Consider the following 17030-nt stretch of genomic DNA (forward strand, 5'->3'; position numbering starts at 1 on the left):
ATTATTTATATCATACTTTTTTATATTTAGTAATAGAATTTAGGAAAAAATGGAGTCTCTATGAGGGTATAGCTATAATATATATCTAAGGATAAAGATAAATATTTGTTTCCTATTTTATCTCCTACTTTTTCTTAATTAGCCATGACACATGTGGACACTCTAGAAACGTTTCCTCAATTGAAGAGGGTAGGTAGAGCTCTAATATATATATAAATCCTATTTTATCTCCTACTTTTTCTTAATTAGTCATGACACGTGGACACTCTTTCCTCAATTGAAGAGGGTAATATAATATATATATATATATATATATATATATATATATATATATATATATATATATATATATATATATATATATATATATATATATATATATATATATATAAAGATATGTGCTGAAAAGGCTTTATAAAATGTCTCACACAAATTAGAATGAGATCCAAGCTAGGAAGAAAAACGAAAATGAAGAAAAGTGCATATGTTAAAATTGTGAGAGTGCGTGATGGATATTCGGGCACTTACTCGGGAAGTATATTAGTCTGCTTCTTAAGAAGTTAATAACCCAACAACAAATGCAAATTTCAGGTATATGAAAGGGTTATGCGAATAACATTTTGAGTGTTCTAATTTGGCATATCTCACATAATCCTTAGAGAATATGAGGAACCGTTGTAAGCTGATTTTACACCCTATACTAAGTTATTAAATGAAGAATATGTAGTATTTTTGAAGTTGCGTTAAGGATATATTCGAAATAAGTCGGTGCTTTATCATAGACACTAAAATGTATGATTTGTAATAGAGAATTAACTTCTACAAATCAACTATTTTTTAGCAATTTTATTTTATTCGATCAAATATATATAAGAATTGGAACACTAAAAGTGTTTGATTTGTAATAGAAAATTACCTTCTACAAATCACCTATTTTTTAGTAATTTTATTATTTGATCAAATATATAAGAATTGGAAATACATTTAAACTCTCCAAATATAAGAATTAGAAATACACCCAAACTCTCCAAAGAAGTTCCATGTATGTGGGATTGTAGGTTTTTAGAAAAGACTATATTTCATATCAGAGTGCCACATAGGAGAGAGAAATATTATCTCTCATATTAGAGTGCCACATAGGAGTGAGAAAAATCTCTTTTAGAGGTATTTGCTTTAGTATATAGACAAGGTTTTAGACCCAGCCATATGGCCGGAATCATTTCTAAAATTCACAGCCCATAAATTTTTGCTAGGAATTCAATGACAGACAATTATTAGCATAATTTTTTAGAGTTGATGTCACACCCCGAATTTCGATAGAATTCGGAAAAACCATATTTATTCCCAACTCTTCGATTTTCGAGGTGTGATGCACTCTCAACTTCTAAAAACCCATAAACAGTTTAAATATGCGAATAATAAAAAACCAATAAAAATTTAAGATAAACAAAAGTCCTATTCATTTCAAAAATCTCACAATTAAGATTAGGTTACAAATCTCTTTTCAATAGCTCTTTATTTAAAATTACAAATGAAAATACAAAAAACATTGTCTCAATTGAAAGTCTATATCACCTCAAGGGAAAACAAAACTTATCTTGAAATGCGACGCTAATGCAAACCACAAGCAGCAACCAACCTTCTTCAACACTAAACCTGTCAAGACTTATCAACTATGTTCATTTAATGAACACACCCAATAAGCAAACATGCAAATCGGATCAACATTATAACCAATGCTGGTGTGAGTAGCCCTAAAATACAACATATACTTATACATATACATACACAATCCATAAGGCAGTTAGTTCCTCCACTGAGGCGCCTTAACTTCCAATAACTAATACGACATTCTTAACTACAATAAGTAAGGCATGTAGTTCCTCCACTGAGGCGCCTTAACTTCCCACTAACCACACAACAAACCATACGCATAATAAAAAGGCATTTAGTTCCTCCACGAGGCGCCTTAGGTTCTAACTAAACTAATGACCAGCTAAGCATATTCTATACTTACCGCATTTCATACTCAATTACAGAGTGGGTCGTCCCTACACAAGTAATTAGTTTGATCCACCCTTCTGCAAAACCATATACAATAATCTATCTAAAGATATATTATTAACCAACATATTACCATAATTATATTAATTAAGGCTTTCTTTGCGTGTCCCTAAAATCACGTTATATCTATGTCTTACCTAGTTTCCCTAGCTACCACAATCGCTACCCAACGCCGAACATGTACATCCGCATGCCTCCCCTCACATAATGAACCACTCCGTGCGTAACTACCCTTAGCGGGATGCCGCACACCAGGTAACCCTCACACGAAAGGCATTATGTAAGTACTGCCACTATTCGGCATAAAATATTGCTCGTCTCGTTCTAATTTTGCGAACGGAATAATCAAGTCACCATTAGGCTATGCCCAAAGGGTCATTCAGCTTCACTGAAACGCCAGAAGGGTCAATCACATTACTTACGCCAGAAGGGCCATTCTGATTCACTGAAACGCCCGAAGGGCCAATCATATCACATACGCCTATCACTAGGGCTAAATCACATAAGTTGTGGTAGCTAGGTTCTAGGATTTTCGTTACGTAATTTATTCAGGTGTCATACATTAGTATCTCATAACCATTTCACTTCTATCACGTGCCAAATAAATTATTGCACTAAGCCACCATATTTGGAAATATCTCAATAATAATTCATGTTCTATCTCATGTCAGTATTCTTAATTGTACTGAAGCTCAATGTTTCTCGTTATAATACAATCCACATTATCACGTGCCAATACTATTCATTGCACAATATCCAAGTATCTCTATATCAAATCTCAAAATTTATTATTTCACGTGCCAATCATATATTACACTATACCATATAGAATATCTCAAGCCTTCATACATACTACAATTCATTTAAGTAGCAGCTCATCTCTACTACTAGTATAGCCTATAATGATCGTGGCCTCTTAAATTCATCCAAGACTTTTTCTGACGCATAATACCCTTAATGAATAATAAAATCAGATGCCTAGCTATTTATTAATGAGGATTACTTTGTCTTTTTATGTGTTTATAAATTTTCAGTACCGATATTGTCCTTAAATAAAACAATTGTTTAACACCTTTAAATAGGGCCAATCAGTCTTTTCATGTGGGAGTATATTAGAAAACCAAATCCACGCCATTCTCATTTGTACGTATTACTATTAATGTCATTTAATTAGCAATAATTGTGTTATTTAATAAGAGGTTAAGAAATGGAAAAATCTAATTAGAGAATAAGAACCGATTCTTTTTCATTCTCTCCCACATCCTGGAACTAGCACAGAAGCCTAAAACCGATGCTTACCCCTTCTTTGTCTCACATAAAATCTCTTAGAAGACCTCTCCCATCTCAAAAAAATAAAGGGGTCAACAACACGGCTAATCGAGCATAGAAACAGAGAAAAAGATGGGCGACTAAAAGGCGGATATTGTAAGAGTACCCGAACAAGAAAAACTGAAGCAACTGATTGCTCAACAAAGCTCCACAAAGAGGTTGTTGAGGAGCAGTGAAGGTGGGGGTGGGTTTGTTTTTTTGGTGAGTCTTAATATGTGTCCATTAATTTCTTATTATTGTTTAAGTTTCTCAATACGTTATGAAGACATACTGTTTAGGAGAATTGTTGTATAATTATTTTGTATTTGAATAAACACCACTTTTGTCCATCTCTAGCTTGTTTTTTTTTTTCCTTCTAATAAATCTATACTAAGCTTGGAAGGGATTGTAGAATTAGCAGGTGGCTTCCATCCAGAGTGTTGCATCAGTGAAATGAATAGTTTGACTTGTGTGATGGATTTCTCAAAGATCTTTTTTTCCGTGTTGGGTTTAACAGATTGAATGGTGATCCAACTGGCATCGTTGAAACTGAAAAGCGGGTGACATTAAGGGAGACTAAAATGCGGATATTCTAAGAGTACCCAAACAAGAAAAAATGAGGCAACTGATTGCTCAACAAAGCTCGACAAAGAGGTTGCAAATTTTGTCCAAAAGATAAATGAAAGGCCCTGAAAAGGTGATGTATGCTTACAAGTTACTCTTAATCTACTAAGTGCAGGGACACAGTGAATATGTTGTACATGGCGGTTGCTGATAGCCCCCTTAGTTGTTTGATAAGTTTCTCATGAAAGGCTTCCTCATCTTTAGGTATTGAACGGATCTAGATTCTAGAAGACATTATATTTGTTTTTAAGTTAACATATTGTCTATTTTTAGTTCTGTTTGGTATACTTCGGCTTATTACACATGCACAGAAATTTCTGCTTACGTTTTTCCTGAAAGCACAACATAACATGTAATCTTGTGTTACTTTAAAGACCAAGATGTGTGTCTATCTTACCGCGACCTAGATAATTAATTATTCAGTTCCACAGAAGATCACTAGGTATCAATGTGTTACTGTAAATATGTATCCCCCATGCCCATGAAGGATCTCACAAGTGATATTGTGGACTTGTGGTCACTGGTCAACTATGTATCTGCTATGATATTCTTAACCATTATAGATTTGTATGAACTTTATTTGTAAATTTTAAAGTGAGGAGAACTTGAGAGCTGCACTTAGTAAGATGGGAGTTGGTGGTCGCTCTATGGAAGACGTGATGGAAAAAGTTAGGAATCGCCATTACCAGGTTTGTAATTCCCAACTGTCTATTAAATCAAGTTCATTGTTAAACTCTTATTTATTAAGCTTTTCTCAATGTGGCCTAATAATGTGGATATACATTTGCACTTGGCATGCACTTTAACATTTGAAGCAGTTCATGGAACCTCTTGTGATCTTTGGGATTAACCATCCAAACCAATACTTTCTTGTGACCAAAACATCTTGAAATTAAAGGTAAAGGTTATTTGTTTTGGTTATAGGCAACATCATTCTAAATATTAATACAATTTACAGAATCAATATAGAATCTAGATCCAATCACAACAATTTTGTTCCCCTGTTGGAGTGTTGGGAGACATTTGGTTCATTAATAGTATCATGCCGCTTGGATTCTTAACCGTCTGAAAGTCGATCTGGTTAATGATCTTGTATATCAAGATACAGCTTGCTCAATCTTTATAGTACATAAGAAATGAATATGTACTGTTTAGAATTTTAGTGCATTGTCTCTATATATTTTGATCATAACCAGTTTCTCCTTTGCAGAACAATTCCTCGAATTGAAGTATCTGACTATTTTCGGATGTAACAATGGATGTGCTTATGTTTTGCATACTGAGGTTTGAATCTTAATCTTGAACTGTTTCTAATTAGAAGTTTGGAAATTTTGAAATCGGATTTTTCAGTACTTTTAAGCTTCGTTTTTTTTCCTCCAAAGACGGATCCTAATTCTTCTTACCTTCATTTATGCTTTTCTATTCCAAAGAACATGATGTTTCAATTAGGACCCGGAATGAAATTTAAGGGCCAGGTCCAGGGTGTTTGACAAACAAATCACCCCAAAAAAAAAAAACACACACACACACACGCAAATGTAGTGGAGCACATGTAACCTAATAGAAAAAGGCTCCCACAGACAGCAAAAGTCTATTGCTTATTGTTTTTTCCTTTTGTTCTCTTTACCCTTCACAATGCAATGCAACACATGTGTATTGAAAATGAAGATGGTTACTATGAAGGCCCCAAAAGTGGTGATGACATGATAAGTTCCATTTCGTAGCTTCAATAATTATTTTGTTTCCTGATATAACAAATCAATAATTATTCTCTTTGTGGACCCAAATGATGTATTGGTAAACTATTTGTTTCAGTTGAACATTTGGAGAAAAGCGAAAGCCATTGCTCAAAGCAACAAACTGTCTGGCACTATAGCAGCAAGATCATTTATTAGGAAATTCAAGTCCTTCAAAGACTGTAATGAAGAACCTATCAATGTATTTATTCATATATATATTAAATGTAGAGTTCAAGTATGTATAATGATAGGGTTTGTGTATTATTATCAATATAATTATTCGAGACGGTTTGATTTTCTTCCTTCTGATGATATTGTCTCATCTATAACATCATTATTGTTTACATACCTACAATACATAGTTACAACTTACAACTTACAAATACACTGGATTGTTCTTTGTTGCATTGTTGCGACCGACATCCTTGGCGATGTATGTAGTGTTGTTACACCTGACTACCTGAGCCTAAAAGTTGAAAATAATAAATTCCAAAGCGAGACCCGTAGTATTTGGCTATCCAAAATGCTACAGTATCATGAATAATAACACCAACATCAAACACCACTGAAGAGTTGGTTTCAAATCAATGGCCTAGTGTAAGTAAAAGATGTTGCTGCCCATGAGAATAGGCGGGTGTTGTTGAATGGATGGCCTATTATTTCTGTTGATTAGACCATTGGTTCCTTAGTATTCCATACGTCTCAATTTTCCATACGCTTAGTATGCAATTGAGTTGTTCATCAATGTAAATAAGTGTTTCGGTCATCTATACGCCTATATGTGTTATTTCCTTTAGCCTTGCAACTGATACCGACAGTTTACATGCGTTCACCATTTTTCTAAATTCATGGTGATGAGCGTTTGCTATAAATTCAAGCCATTATACGTGTTATGTTTAATTTTTTTTTCCCTATTCGTCCTGTTATTTATCTACTCTATAGGGATTTTATCATCTAAGTTCATGTGATGACCGCGCTGGAAGGTATTGCCTCCTCTTCTTATTGTTTTCTAATTGTCTTGAACTGTCTGTTACGGACAACTTATTCATTCACCATTTTTCAATCCTTTTCGAATTGTGTTTAGTTTCTGATTTCAGTTACCAATTAGTTTGTATATAAGCAATCCAGTGTTAGATTGCACATCGTCATTTTCGAGGATGGAAAAAAACAAACTAGCTTAGAAACATTTGTTAGGGTTTAGGGACCTATTTCCAGACTCAAATATGTTAGTATAGAATTCATTTTTTTTTACTTTCGATGCCGAGAGTAGTACTCATAATTGGATGTTCTTCCTGGTTTATACATTATAGCAGTGCTTCATTGTATTGCCCTCACCCGCCCTCTCAAAGTGTGGTGATGGAAGCAACAAAGAAGGATTCCTGCTATATGAACAATTGAAGTTTTGGGCCCTTTTTGTCACTTTACGATTCAAACCAATAAGTTCAGTCCCCCTCTGCCTTTTCAATTCCTTATTATTGGCCTCAGAAACTCACCTGTCAATATAAAAAAACATGTCAAAGTTTATGATACAATTCCTTTCTTCAAAAGCTACCAATAAATTTCATAATGCGTCCGGATTTGTGCTTTTTGAATGTAATATTTATGTAATGGTCGTCAAACAAACTTTAAATAAGTCCCTATGCATGTTACACTAACCAATACTTACATCACCCAAATTCACATACTTTACTAACCTTCTTCATATATATATTCCGTAATAAATTTGTTTGTCAACCACATGCATAGTAATAGTAATCAATTATGTAACGTATTCATTCAATATATTTATGTGAACTCAATTCACCATCAAAGCTCAATAATAAAGTCCATGAATCTAAGTCCGTATGTAGTTTAATTCTCATAAAAACATATATTTCTAAGTCTTATAAAAATTCCCCGTTTGTTACGTGCCAATATATTATATGTTTTACACAATACTCACGTCAAATCTTAATTAGATAATGACAAACCAATTTATACTATGGGTGATGATAAATTAGTGTGGTTTCGCACCATTTTAGTATTTGCTTTGTCCATACAATTTAATATATAAAAACGTAGCACAATTAAACAGTCAACAATCCACAATCAAAGCCCAAAACCAAAACCCAAAAGTCTACATATTTAAAGATCCAATTGGACCCATTTTTAAGTCATATGGACCGGCCCAAAACCAAATGAGAAACTGGTTCAAAACACAAATGGGTTCGGCCCAATGACTAAATAGAACCGGCCCAAGAAAAACTAATTAGTTTTGGCCCAAACAACTTAAACTAAACCGGGCCCAAACTAAACACTCTAAGGCCCAACCCCAACAGATTTTGGCCCAAGGCCCAATTGGTCATCTTCCTCGCCAGCTCCATCACCAGCAGCTTCCCCCACCAGCCACCACCGGGTTCTCCTCCTCCTCCAACTTCCTCGTATCGGTTTTGACCCTTGGCAAAAACCAAACAACTTTAATAAAATCCCCCACTCAATTCGCTACCTCGATCTCACTCCTTCCGAACTAGATCTGGAAGTTTTCGACCTCCATTAATGGCTTCCACAAGCTTTGACAGCTCCCATCTCTAACACTCGATCAACCTACCCAATACTCAATCGACCAAACATAACTAACCCACAACCACCACATAATAAACATTATCAAGGTTCAAAATAGTTAACAGTACCGATCTCTATGGGCTGGCGCCTCCATTAACACCGGTTCAAAGCTTCCACAACACCCCAAACCATATACAACACCAACCCAACATCCATCCCTAAACACAATTCAATCAACACACAAATAACAATAACAGTTACATAAATTTTCCTGGCGATTTCCTAGTGCCGCCATTAATACAGTTACCGAGCTTCAATAACAGAGCTTCGCTAGCACCCATCTTCGACACTCAATCAACCAAACCAACATCAAATACTTACCCCCAACATCAACCAACAAAAAGTAACACAAATTAACAGTTCAAAATATAATATTAACACCCCCACAGTATCACGGTTCAAAAGTATCCGGGACAGGACGAGGATTGGGGCTCGCGCCTCCATTGACAGCCCAATAAGCCTCAACAGTTCAATAACTAAGCAAAACGATATACTAACATTACCTAGTTTAACAATTCAACAATATCACAGAATAACTACAGAAGAACAAACAGAAAAATGAACGGAAACATTGGACAGTAGAATTTTGTCTGTATACCAGTAAAACTCTGGATTCCATGAAATAGAAAAACTAACTACTCACCTAATTAACAGCTCGACGAATCCCTCCTAGTCTGAATTATCGCGCTCCAACGCTCTAGCCAACGAGCTTTTATCTCCGCCTCTATTTTTTTTTATTTTTTTATTTTTTTTTATTTTTTTTTATCTCAAAACCCTATTCTCTAGAAAAAAATATGTATATATACCTGGGTTTGAAACCTAAGCCCAACACATACTCGATCCAGAAATCAGGCCCACGTATCCCAAATCCAATCCAGCGAATTTTAAATAAATAATTAAATTAATTAATAAATAGATAAATACAGTATTTTTAAATACGGGCGTTACAGTTGATTTAGGGATTGGAGTTATATAAAATTTCCTTGCGAGATGTTGATTGACTTATTAGAGTTGGGGTTGTATTAGAAAACTTCTTAAGATTAAGAACTCATGTTGTATTATGAAACTTCTTAAGATTTAAGAGTGTCCACATGGAATACCACATAAAATGTACTATGCTCTAATATAGAGAGAGGTGATAGTAGATATTGAGACTGATACAGTGTCCGTATCTGACACAGCGAAATATCAAAAGTTGAGGTACATCACATAAACAAGACTAAATTTGTAAATATGAAAAAGTATATGGGCAAAACTATATTAAATCAGATAAAAAGTGATGAAGTGATATAGAGATACATAAAAATATATATTAAAATACTATTGGGGGACTATAGATGATAGACGCGGTTATTATTAAAATACTAGGATGTGGCACGTGTGTTTTAAGGACTTCAAAAAGAAATGAGAGGGTGGGAGCACTCAAGCCGTTATTGTTGAATGTTGACTAATCTTTAATATATAATATTTTATAATTACATTTGTATCCTAAAAATTTTAGATATTTACTCATTTATAAACTAATGTAATGGTTGGAGTTTAACTTTTTTAATGAGCCCAAAACTGACAAAGTGTTTCAAAGTTACATAAAAAATAATATTTTACTGTTGCGGGATTGTAAATAAGGGTCGCAATTTTTAAAATAGTTTAGATTGACAAATTTAGTCCTGCAAAATAGTTTAGATTGACAAATTTAGTCATGTTTTTTATTTTTTGCTAGGTAAGTTAGAATTTAATTAAAAATAGAAAAAATACAGGGGTTTCGGGAATGATCAATGATGCCTTCCCTAAGTTTCAACGCTCATATGCTCACTACAAACTCTAAGTAAATATATAGAAAGTACCATAAGGGACTTCCCACCGTTTTACATAATTTGGTTTACCTTCCCATAAACGAGGATATTGGTCTTGAAGTCTTGCACCTTCTTTAGAAAGGGCATCGGCCAAGATGTTTCCTTCTCTCCATAAATGTGTTATCTTGATGAAAAGGAGTTTCTTGAGGCATCTTGTCCATCTAGGTGCAATGTCCCATGGGAGTTGATGAGATTCAAAGGCTAGTACTGCTGCCATAGAGTCAGATTCGATCCATATATGCAGCCAATTCTTTGCAATTGCTAGTTCAGTCCCTTCAAGGATTGCCAAGAATTCAACAATATAGTTGGTGTTGATTCCAATTGATCTCCACAAAGAAAGCTTAAATGTGCCAGATTGATCTCTTAAGCAAACTCCTATGCCCGCAGGGCCAGGATTTCCTCTTGTAGCCCCATCAGTATTAAGCTTTATGATTTGTGGATCAGGTGGAATCCATACACCTTGTTTTATGTTTGGAGCTGGTGACGGCCGAAGAGAGACATTCCAAGCATATGCTACATGGATATCCCTTACATCATTAAAGGATGGAGCTAATGACAAGTGTGAAGTGGTCCAAATCTGGTGGGTGATATAGTACCTACACTTGTTAATGTCCAGCTATTTTTCATAAAAAAAGATATTATTTCTTAGTCGCCAAAGACACACCATGGTACTCGCAACAGCAGTAGTCCATAAATTCTTGACTCTCGGGCTCCACTACTTAGCAATTTGCATTGCCTGGTTGAAAAGGTTGAAATTCATTTGGGTTTTGTTTCGGCAGTAAACTGCTTCAACACAACGAGAGCAATGGTAAAGAACACACTAAGAAACAGAGGAATTTGATGTTGGGGGAGATGAAACTGAACCAAATAATGGCTGCCTACGTACCCAAGATCTGTTCTCTAGGGATCAAGTTTCCACGTAGTTCCTTATGAAAAATGGTTTGGTATTTATATCGATAGAGTAGAGAGTCCTTGTAGCTCAAGTAATCTTGTATCTTGAGTAATTGTGATAGAGCATAACCGTCAACTGATAACTATTTCTTTGATAAGAAATGAATCTGGACATAAATCAATGTACATTAGTGGCAAGCCATGTGGCTAAGGTTCAGCCTTAGACACATGAGTTAATGGGTCTGTACATTTATCTATGGTATTGCAAATTGGGCTTTAGCCCTGTTGATTAAACGAATAAAATAGAGGCCCCTACTAATGGACGTTTGCCACGTAGGTGGGGGTCGAAACACCGCCCCCTCTTTGTCATGCGAACAAAGTTCACATGGCAAAGAAGAGAAGAAAAATCATGGAAAACTTGAAATAATAAAAGAGTAAGAGAAGTGTATAACAAAATGTCGTGTGAACGAAAGCGATAAGAAAAATGGACAATCGGAAAAAATTCGTGAATTAGCGGAAATGAAAAAATGTCAAATTAACGAATTAACGTATACGGGACGCAATGACGTAGTTAAATAAAAAATGGCCAAAAATGCAAAGATAAAATAAAAGATGCACATAAATAAAATTGCAAAAGAAATTGATTGGCGAAAATGTACCGAACGCGTCACGTGATAACGCGAAATTTGAATGCGATGAAGCGTGCCAACGGAATAGCGATACTCGGATTATACCGTTGAAAACTGTGGAGAAAAATCCGCGAATGTCTGTGAACGAAATAATTGGAATTCGAATATGTCCGAAATAACGAGAAGATGTGAACGTGAAAATACCACAGAAACTAGGACTCCAAAATTAAATCCGGATTGGATAATGCTTATCATCAAGTCTTGCACATGAATTCGGTTTGGTTTAGCTAATAGAATTACACATGGACTGAAATACGGGACCAGCTCAAAGAATATATAAACAGAGAACAGAGAGGCTCGATCCAAACCAGCCATTAGTTTCGACGAAGAAAGGCTGCGTGTAGACGAAGAAAAGGTTAGTACTGCTTTGCTGTGCATTACTGCTTGTACTGAGGTATGTGTTTGTCGTGATTGGATCGCATCGCAGCACAACCTCTTTTGTTTTTGGGTTGGTTTTTGCTTGTTTTTGGTGGTGTTAAGTGTTTTAGCACGACTTGATCCCATAACCAAACTAGCCGATAGTATGCCACACTACCAACAGATCGGTGAAAGTGAACATGAAAGCCGACGATGTTGTACGAGCTGGTGGCTTTGGAGCTAGAGATGAACAAGGTAGTCTTCTTCCTGTTGCAATCGAGTCAACTGACTTTGAGGCTTCTCTTCATTGATGCTAGAGTTTAGGAGGAACCACAAGGAGAAACAACCGCCCGGGGAAATGCTGGAGTCGAAAAACGTTGATGTTACTCCATCCCGAAGTTCTAGCAATTGTGGGATCGGCCAGTAGTGCTCAAGTTGGTTGGTCACAAGACTGTTGTTGTCACACCCCGATTTTCGACAGAATTGGAAAAACATTATTTGTTCCCCGACTCTTCGATCTCCGAGGTGTGACGACTCTCCACTTCCAAAAGCCCATATAAATGATTTAAAATATGCGGATAATTAAAACCAATAAAAATTTTAACTTAAACAAAGTCCTCTTCATTATAAAACAATTTACAAATGAAAATGCAAATAATATTATCTCAACTGAAAATCTATATCACCTCAAGGAAAACAAAACACAACACGAGATGCAATGCTAACTTATGAAAACCACAAGCAAAGAACCGATCTTCTTCAACACTAAAACTGTCAAAACTTATCAACTATGTTCATTGAATGAACACACCCGATAAGCAAACATGCAAATCGGTCAACATTATAAAATCTTTGGTGTGAGTAGCTCTAAAATACAACATATATTTATACCAATATATACACAAACCATAATGCAGTTAGTTCCTCCATCGAAGGCTTTAACTTTCAACAACTATTACAACATCTTTTAAGTATAATAATTTAGGCGGTGTAGTTCCTCCATCGAAGCCTTTAACTTCTCACTAACTACCCAACCGGACTATACATTATAATAAATAAGGCATGTAGTTCCTCCATCGAGGTTTTAGGTTCTAACTAAACAAATAACCAACTAAATATATTACCATAATTAGATTATTTCGGGCTTTCTTTGCGTGTCCCTAAAATCACGTCGTATCTATGTCTTACCTAGTTTCCTGGCTACCACAATCGCGAACCCAACATGTAACATGTACATCCACATGCCTCCCTTTACATAATGAGCCACTCCGTGCGTAACCACCACTGGCCGGGATGCCGCGACACCGTAAATCCTCACACGGAAGCCAAATCTATGTAAGCCTTCGCCAATTATTGGGCATAAAATATTATGCATCATCGTTCTATTTTGCTTGAACGGAATAATCAAGCCACTATTCGCTCGCCCGAGGGGTCGCCGAAGGCCATTCAAATTTTAAGCAAACGCGCCCGGACCAAGGCCATTCAAATTTTAATCGAAACGCCGAGGCGGCCAATCACATGAGTTGTGGGTAGAGGTTCTAGGATTTTCGATTTACGTAATTTATTCGGTGTCATACATCTATGACTCATAAACATTTCTACTATATCACGTGCGGGTCAATTACCTTATTGCACTAAGCCACAATCTCTAGAAATATCTCAATATATCTCATAACCATATTTCATACTTTCACGTGCCAATATCTTATCAGACTACACCACACTCCCTGGCAAATATTCACCAATGCTATATTAGCATCTCACATATAAAATAATGGAGTGTAAATACATTTCTCCAAGATATTGCATTAATACAACTATCTAAAGCATATTATATCATGTCACAATGCTTCAACGATCACATCCATTATAACGTTATTAGGAATATAATATCTCCTAACATCTCAATATCACGCGTGTCAAAAATACACAATATCGATGTCAAATCTTTATTAGATAATGACAACCAAATATATACAAGCTTCCATAGCATTTTATTACTATATGTGTCCATATAATATACACATAAAACGTAGCACAATTAAACAGTCCACAGTCCACAATCAAAGCCCAATATGCTTTACACACTACTCACGTCAAATCTAAATTAGATAATTTACCAACCAAGTTATACAATATCCGACAGTATTTTTATTACTACATATATCCATATAAACAAACATATGAAAAACTGGAAAAAGTCAACATTCACAGTCAACGGTCAAAGTCAACGGTCAAAGTCAACGGTCAAAGGTCAACACCTCATGGTCAAGGTCAAACTCAACATGTCATGGTCAAAGCCAAACTGTCATCGTCAAAGTCAAAGGTGAAAGTCAACCGTCCATGGTCAAAGGTCAAAGTCAACCATCAAAGTCAACGGTCGATGGTCAAAGTCAAACTGTCCTAGTCAAAGTCAAACTGTCATTGTCAAAGTCAAAGGTGAAATTCAACCGTCCATGGTCAAAGGTCAAAGTCAACCGTCGATAGTCAAAAGTCAAACCGCATCTAGTCAAAGTCAAAAACCGTCCAAGTCAAAGTCAAAATGTCATCGCTAAAGTCAAACCTGTCGTTTCCATTTTCGACGGGTTCATGATCATAGCCATGGTTCATGGCTAAAAGGTCAAGGGTGCATGACTTCATTGGGCTCATGACCACGGTCGTGGTTCGGACCTTGTGGCGAAGTCCAACCTTAAAACCCGAAAGTTTAAACATTGGAAAACCCAAACAGATCTATTTTAAGTCCAATGGATCGTCCAAAGCAATATTAGAACCGCCCAAAATAGTTAAGTTGATCGGGCCCAAAAGGAAACTAATCAAACCGGTCCAACACACAAATGGTTCGCCCATCAATTTAAGCCGAACCGGGTCCACAAATTACAAAACAAATAGAAATGGCCCAACCACTTAAATTAGATTTCGCCCACAAAAATTAAAAGCGAATTTGGAGTTCCTCCATCGAAATTTCGCCAAGCCACCTAAACATTTCGACCAACCACTTATGAAATTAGACCGCCCAAAAATCGAACCGACCCAGCCCAAGCCAAGCGCCAATGCTTCTTCTTCTTCTCCTCCGCCACCACGGCCACCAATTTTTTTCCGGCCACCCACTCCCATTCCATTAATTCGGTTAGACTCCCATAAGAAACCAAACAACATTAATGAAAACAACAAGCCCAAATCGTCCAATCCAAACATCACAAAACTAGATCTAGGAATATTTCTTGCCGCCATTAATTATCGGGCTTCAAGCTTCCAACAGCCCACCCAAATTCGACCTTCCCTCATACATCAACAACCAAACTAACCCTTGGCCGGCCGAAATCCAACCAATGAAAACTACAAAAGTTCAACTCGATTATATCAAGAATGGCGTTCGGATACGCGGATTGTTCAAGGTTCAAGGCTCCCAACAACCAACCAGACTCAACCCCAACAACAATAATACAACAACCAAAATCCAACTAGAGCAAAACAACAAAACCAAAAGCGAATCTGGGGTTTTATTTGCCCCCATTGACGCTCTGTCGAAATTCGGGGTGTGACATGTTGCGTAATGGCTTGATGCAACAGTGTAATCCTTGAATTGTTGATATCTTGCCGTTTATAATAATGTGGAGGCTCACGGAAGTGAAAAGCAGACGAGCGTGGAAGAAAGCTATTACTGGCTGGCGGTTACAAAAGGGAAACTTTAAACACGATATAGTGCATCTCTAGTAAAGGAGGGCATCATAACCGCACTTAACAACCTGGTCCGGTGCATCCGAAATATGAAATAACAAACAAGATACGGTGCAACACCAGCAAAGGAAGGGCACCGCATACTGTGTTCCATTAATAACGCCCGATGAACCCGGTTTTGAGGTTTCGACCCGATTTTTGACCTATCCGATCCGGTTTTATTTGCTTTTTTGGGTAGAAACTACCGTGATACTATATCTGGCTTAAAAACACTGAGAAGAAAACTTCGATGACGATCGCAGACTTGGTGAGGTGGAAAGAAGGTGACGGATATAACGAATACCGCGAGGCCACGACATAATCTAGCTTCGGGATCGAAAGCGACTTCAAATTGGATCGGCTAGGATATTGCTTTAAATTATTGAGTTTCGATAAAACTTAAATTTAGCTTTGTCGAAGACGAAGAAAACGGAGACAACGGAAAGAATATAACAGAGGCGGTGTAAAACGAGGATATGTTAGTATTTTTTATAAGTTGTCGTAAAATTTTGGTTAAGTCCGAAAAACCGAAAAATTTATTCTTTTGTCGCCGCGGTAGAAACAGGGTACGACGGGAGAAAGAATATTTCGAAAATACCGCGAAGAAAAGTTTAAGCCTCCGCATGATCTCAATGCCTTGTAAAAATAAATAAGGTGAAGATAATTTTCAATCCACTCGAAAGTTAAACTTTAATGCCTTAAAATAATGAAGTTGTCAAAAATTTCACTTGGTAAATTTCTCAGTAGAAAGATCGGAGAATGCCTTGAAAAAATAATGATGATCCGACGGAAATTTTCACTTTCGGAAAATTTTTGAGGAGAAAGATCGGCACAATGCCATAGAAAAATAATGATGACGACGACGAAAATTTTATTTCGGAAAATTTTTCAGAGAAAGATCGGCACAATGCCTTAGAAAAAATAATAAAGCTGAATAAAGTTTTCGCGAAAAAATGTGACGTAATGCGAATTCTCGCCGCACGGAGAAACGGCGGTATTATGAGCAAATTATATTCATAAAGAGTCGATGGAGAAAAAAGTTTAGCACTGAAAGGCGTTAATTAATGTAAAGTAGAAGAATTAAAGAAGCTGACTGAAGTTTCGTTGAGAAAGAGCGACACAATGCCTTAGAAAAAGAATGACTGCGGAAAATAATTAACCGAAAGCGCTAAGCGAAGCGAATATAT

This window comes from Coptis chinensis, chromosome 4 (genome assembly GCF_015680905.1).
Source record: "Coptis chinensis isolate HL-2020 chromosome 4, ASM1568090v1, whole genome shotgun sequence".
Classification (NCBI taxonomy): Eukaryota; Viridiplantae; Streptophyta; class Magnoliopsida; order Ranunculales; family Ranunculaceae; genus Coptis; species Coptis chinensis.